A 6,955-nucleotide genomic window follows, 5' to 3' on the forward strand; every position below is an offset into this window, starting at 1 on the left:
GGACTGCAGCAATGAAGATAACACTTAAATAAATCATTATAATCACCCCACTCAGGTTTTATACATTTTTTGTTATGTTCATTTTATGCATCCTTTTAAACTTCTCGGAAAATAAAAAGGTAAGATTGGGCAAACTATTTGTCCTCTCTTGACCTAGTTTTCTAATTCTAAAACTTGCAAGTTGGATTATAAAACCTCCATAATTCTTTCCTTCTGCAATTGTGAATATTTAGATAGATGAAATATGTACTTTAGGGGGCAAGCTTCTGCTGCACCCTCGGCCGCCAATGGGAAATGCTATGGGAGGCTAAAGTAGCTGAAACAATGGCGGGGGCACATGGGAAAGCTGGGGCGAGACGTCCATCACTGCCCTCCCGGATCTTGTTAAGCACCTGAGGGTGTCTCTGTTGATGAGGCTGGCCTCGAACTTTGATCCTCCTGCCTCAGCCTCCCAATTCTTGGGATTACAGGATATTTTATTTCCTTACAGCAAAGAAAATGTTAAAGAGTATCTGCAGACACACTGGGAAGAAGAGGAGTGCCAGTAGGATGTCAGTCTTTTGAGATAACAGGCTGAAGAAGATGCCCACCTGGATGGGGCTATTCCAATCCCTGTAGCATCTGGAAATGGGGTAGATGAACTACAACAGATAATTGAGGCCATCCTAGATAATGTGTGCTGGCAGATGTCTCTGTATTGAAAGACCACAGCACTCAAACAACTGCAGGGCCACATGTGGAGGGCAGCATCCACAGCTGGACACATGAAAGCAGAGTTCTTTGAAGATGAAGTTCCAGCAGTCAGGAAGCGGAGAGAAGATGGAATGAAAGTGTATATCTATTCTTCTGGAAGTGTAGAGGCTCAGAAACTATTATTTGGGCAGTCTACAGAGGGAAATATTCTTGAGCTTTTTGATGTCACTTTGATACCAAAGTTGGACACAAGTGGAGAGTGAGTGTTACAAAAAGATTGCAAACAGCATTGGATACTCAACCAACAACATCTTGTTTCTAACAGATGTTACTTTAAAGGCCAGTGCTGCTGAGGAAGCAGGTGTGCGTGTAGCTGTGGTGGTGAGACCTGGCAATGCAGGATTGACAGATGATGAGAAAACTTCCTACAGCCTCATCACATCCTTCAGCAAACTACATCTGCCTTCCTCAGCATAGAGGAAGACTTCCACAGAAGACCAAACTGTTACTCAGAGTTGTCCCCCTAGTGTCTAGTTTTATTCTAATGGCAAAGTAATACATACATATGTATGCAAGTATATGTATGTGTATGCTCATTAATTTTCATGGGCACATAAGTGAGGAAAAAAAGTCTTAAGTTCAGTGAAGAAACTTATTTAAAGATGCTGTATATGTAGAAATAGTTTGAGACCCTAACACTGACCCACACTGAGGACAAAGTGTAGTTGATAGAAGAATACAGATCAAATGTGTTATGATTATCAATTCCCATAACAAAATGAGAACTTAGTTTTGAAAATTATTCAGAGGCCTATTATTTTAAATACTGGAAATACTTCAGAGACATTCTTTTTTTAAGAATTTATTATTATTATTATTATTATTAGTTCAGAGACATTCTTAACAATTCATTGCCCTTGTTTAATGGCGAGTTAGAAGAGTTACAATAGCTGTATTTCATATTTACCTCCCTTAGTACAAAAGATAAAGATATTTGTTTCTGCTCCAAAAGAGCAAAATAAAGAAAGAAAATTCACCCGAGTCTTGAGCAGTCAAGTATTTGTTACTGAAGAAGAAACTTACTAATCATGTGGCACCCATAGCCGGCACTTGCCTTATCAATAAAAAACATATGCAGATATAACAGCTAAAAAGGAAATGTTATTCTTAATGTCCAACAAAATGATTCTAATTCTGCTGGTTTTACCAGTTGCCTTTCTAATTTAATCTTCACACAGTTTAAGAATATATATTAATTACTACTTACTATTTTTTAAAATAAAGTTTTGCTGAAATTAGTGCATAATACCCAGAAGAGTCCTAATATGTAATATTTCCCCTTTGAATGTGAGAAATGTAAATTTTATAACAGCATTATTTATCCTGGTTCAATTCTAATAGGATTCTATGTCAGTTTTATGTTGTAATTAATAAAAGCATTCTCTTCTTACAAAAAAAAAAAGAAAGAAATATGTACTTTAGGTTTAGAGTTGGGAAAGTGTTTTACTGCCCCACATATTCCAATACAAAAGCAGCTGCCTACTCTACCAACATGTAACACCAGATTTGTCTTTAGGAAATGAAAAATCCAGTTCCCAGCCTATGCTATAAAGCTACAGAGTCATACTCAATTAGAATTGTATTCTTCAAGCAATATCTTTGAGTTCTTGAAACTTATGAGATTATTTTAGATGGCTATAACTTTCACAGTGTGTAATCTACACCTAAATAATTTGGCTTACCAATTGAACAACAACAACAAAAATAGACAAAGAGAAAATATGCTTTGGCATCAATCATAAATTTTAGGGAAGTATTTTATTTTGGCCTGAACTGTAGTCATCTGCTTCTATTCTATACTTGATGAGTCCAGAAAATCATAAAGTAAAATTGTACCCAAACCAGTTACTAACTCTCATCATACCAACCTATGACATAAACAAAAATGAATAAATATGGGTTGTAAATGGACAAAAAATTGCAAAGAAATATCAATCTGTGAATCCACCACAACCTGTAAAATAACACAGCATTTTTAAAAGTTACTTTACTCCATGTCTATGCCAAAAGCTTACTTTGTGGCCGGCTCCAAGTACCGACTGTATTTTATCACCACATCTCTCCCACTTGGTGTTCTTACAGCAATTTGCAGATTGAAAAATGTTGGGGTGACTACTTTTGAGTAGCTCTGCAGGTAGAGTGAGAACTGAGAAACTACAGGTCATAGTTTCAAGGAGTGTACCTTTCACTCAGTAGTCTTTTCTGGAGAATAATTTTTGTTCTACACATTCCTAAGCTTTTGCCCTGCATCTAATGTGAGGAGAAACTAAAATTTTATGCTTGAGATTTCTTCCCAACACGAGAACTCTGCCATTAAACCAAATCTCCTTTTGTGTGCTTTTGTCCTCGTCCTTACTTCCTTCCAAGGAAGATGTTCACTTAAAGCAAATACCACAGTGATTAGTAAGAAGATAACAATGATTATTTTACATGGGTATCAATAAAATGAACGTATGTAAAATTCTGCTCTTGCACCATATTCTTTACTATCTTTCTTGCTGATTGTTCCATACTAAAGTCTGATGTTTTCAATTCTTTCACTGCAATATGCCAGATACTAGACTGGAAAACTATATAACACAGTTAATAATCATTAACTCTACATCGATTTCTTTTAGTTGAAATTTTTTGGTTATATTTTTATTTTATATTTAGTTTATATCTTATTTATATACTAATAGGGGATTGTTTTCACATGATTATTCTTGATATAGTAGGTTCATAATATCTGTAAATGTGAGTTGACTTGTGTGTGTGTGTGTGTGTGTGTGTGTATACACACATAAGCATGTGCATGTGTAAAACAACGTATTGATTTGGACTCTCAAAGTGTTTAAATTTTCAAATTGAATTGATAATAACATAAATTCCCTTCATTTCTTTATATATGAGCAATTTAGAGGAGAAAACAAACTAAAAAACATAGGCTTAAGTAAACTATATATAGGGAAGTTGCCCTCAATTAATTCTGTTTGATACTTAAAAAATTTGCACCATGTAGTATATTCTACAAGTTATAATTGTGATTTTTTATACTACTGATAAGTATATAATAGAGTATAATTGTGAATTGAATGTCATGATTATTGTAAATAACCCAAACTAAAAAAGAAAAAACTAAACTAAACTTTCTTTGAGTTTATAAATTGTCCTCAATAATTCTGCTAGTGAAAGTGTCATCTTTAGAAGGAGAGAAGGAGGCACAGCAGAGCAAGGCAGCATCCTCTCACCTCTCCACAGCACAGAAAAGAAAGAGTGAAGTAACTGGAGAGGTGGGCGACAGAGTAAATACTCCAAAATATTGGACAGCTGGAGACTTGGAGGAGTCTCAAGTTTGGTTACTAGAGTAGAAAATAAGGACAGAAATCTTTAACCCTGAACCTGGACCAGGGTGGGTCCACAGGGACGGGTAACAAAGAGAGGAGAGAGAGGAAAAGCACTTAAGCTTAGTTCCTTAATGACAGCTGGAAAGGAAAGCAGGCCAAATTAAAACACAACAGGAACAGCAAAGGAAATTAAGAACATAAAACAGTACAGCACAATCGTGGACTGAAAGCTGTGCTGGGCATGGTGGCCACGTTGTAGAGTACACAGCTAGCCAACCTCCCTAGAAGAAGTTAAATCAACACAGCTTCTCCCCGTGTTAAGATAGCAACAAATAGAACCAGAGGGAATACCTCTGCAATGGGACGTTTCAATAATCCATCTATGATGAACTAGTAGAGGGATCACTGTTAGCTAAAAAACCCAGGGGCTAATCACTCTTTGGGAGTCTCACCCTGACCCAGGGCTCTGCACAGCCTCTGTGGGAGATCAGGCAAAGGCAGAAGTGGATGCTCAGGATTCACAGCTACAGGCGATGAGAGCTGAGAGCTCAGACACAGGTGGGCCAAGGTTATTTATCAAAGTCAGCAGAGGAGAGCAGTGCCTGGGATTCACAACCCTGGGCAGTGGGAGCTCAAACACAGACAGCCACCAGGCTCTAACACTGTAAAGAACACCCTTTGGCGGAGAGTGAGTGCAAAGCATCAGAGTAGTCAGAGCAACTGTCCTGAGACCTGAATCCTATCCTCCCACCCCACCCCGGATATAAACAGCCAAAAGACACAACACAGCACTCTCCAAGCATGAAGCTTCAAGCACTGGGGCTGACAAGCTAGAACTGGCTAGTGATATAGCTATAGTAACCATTAAGCTAGCTTCTGTACCTCCAGTACTCTAGGATGATCCCAAACCGAAGATTGATGGGCATCTGTTAAAGGTCACAAATCCTGCTGAAATTAAAACCAGAAAGACACACTAAGAATTTTCTCCTCAGCATGGATTACTATAAAGAGCTGTAAAGTCAATTCTGATCGTACATATATTACTCTTCATTTTGACTTAATAGTTGTTTCTCTTGTATTTGGTATTGTGCCCTCCTCCCATCTGGTTGTATTTCTTCTAATGTTTTAAAGCATTACTTGGAATCATTCTATCTTTGTTTTCCTAGCTCAGGTCTATACTTGCTCCTGGTAGTTGCTTTTCCCCTTGTACATTACATGCTACTGCCTCAAATCCACCCTATCCATCGTTTTCTTCTATTTATTTTGCTTTGTATTATTCTTTTCTAATTTTTCTTTACTTTTCTTTTCTCCTTTTGCCCAATTTTCCTTTTTGCCCCTTTTCTATTCCTATAAAATATAACAGTAATTTTGTTATCTTTAATTACTGATATATTAACCTATTAAAGAACACTACTACAATTTTATATCTGGCTTAGAAGTATGGTGAAGAACATTATCAACAAGTTTTTTATTTTTCCTAAGACTCATTAGTATGAAACTTTGCTCGGAAATGATTGTAGTAAATAGAGTTTAATGTCTTCTCTCCAAGTGGTATTAACACTCGTCTCAGCAGAGGATACATAATGGAGTGAAGGTATCAATACCTAGATATTTACCCAGTTCAAGGAGAAAGAAGCTCACTAAGTAGTCTCTTGCATAAATATAAAAATGGTAGTTATCCTAGAAATGGGGCTAAATATAAATGTATTAAACTCTCCAATTAAAAGACAAAAATTATCAGCATAGATTTTTTTAAAAAACTAAATGCAACTATATGCTCGTTAAATATAAAAAACAATGACTAAATTTACAAAAATGAGAAAATTTTGGAAAGATTTCAAATAAAATAATTAGTAAATATTTAATTGTATGTTAATATTTTATATAATATAGTGTGTTAATATATGAAAAAATAGAAGAACACATTTAGATGGAAAGACTCCCCATGTTCTAGGATAGGCAGAATTAATATCATAAAATGATCATATTATGAAAAGCTATCTAAAGAGTCACTGTGATTCCCATAAAAATACCAATGACATTATTCACAAAATTAGAAGAAACAATCCTAAAATTCATACAGAAGAAAAAATAAAAACCCAAATAATAAAAGCAATCCTGAGCAAAAAGAGTTATCACAAGACCTGATTTCATACTATACTATAGAACTATAGATAAAGAAAAGAAAAGCAGGATGTTAGTGGTATTGAAATAGACATGGAGACCAATGGAATAGAATACAAGACACAGAGACAAAGCTACACATATATAGTCAGGTAATTTTTGACAAATGTGCAAAAAATATACATTAAAGACAACCTTTTTAACAAATGTGCTGGAAAAACTGGATATCCGTATGCAGAAGAATAAAACTACATTCCAATCTCTCACCTTGCACAAAAATCAACTCACAATGAATCAAAGACTTAGGATTAAGATCAGAAACCTTGCAAGTGCTGGAAGGAAATAGAAGTACTCCAACATATAAGCACAGGCAACAACTTCCTCAATAGGATTCCTGTAGCTCAGAAATAATACTATGAATCGAGAAATGAAGTGGCATTAAATTAAAAACGTATCGTACAGCAAAATAAATAAATAAATAAATTAGTATGAAGAAAGAGACCTACATAATGGGAGAAAATCTTTGCCATTTACCCTTTCTACAGAGGATTAATGTCCAGGGTATATAAAGAAGTCAAAAAAAGACACTAAAAATAAACAAATAACCAATTCAATAAATTGTCAAATAAACTTTTACAAACACTTCTAAAAAGAAGAGGTAAAAATGCCCAACAATTCAATGAAAAAAATGTCCAATATAATTAGACATCAAGGAAATGCAGGGAAAAACTACTAGTCACAATGGTAATCAT

General features: G+C 35.4%; 1 pseudogene across 1 annotated transcript; it reads left to right on the plus strand.

Annotated features, from left to right (window-relative positions):
- Positions 1-410: 410 nt before the first annotated feature.
- On the plus strand, positions 411-1,170 carry LOC308655484 (enolase-phosphatase E1-like; annotated as a pseudogene). The gene has a single exon. The product of its transcript is annotated as an enolase-phosphatase E1-like (transcript).
- Positions 1,171-6,955: the final 5,785 nt, after the last annotated feature.

The sequence above is a fragment of the Spermophilus citellus genome (assembly GCF_964194105.1).
Source record: "Spermophilus citellus genome assembly, chromosome: 9".
Classification (NCBI taxonomy): Eukaryota; Metazoa; Chordata; class Mammalia; order Rodentia; family Sciuridae; genus Spermophilus; species Spermophilus citellus.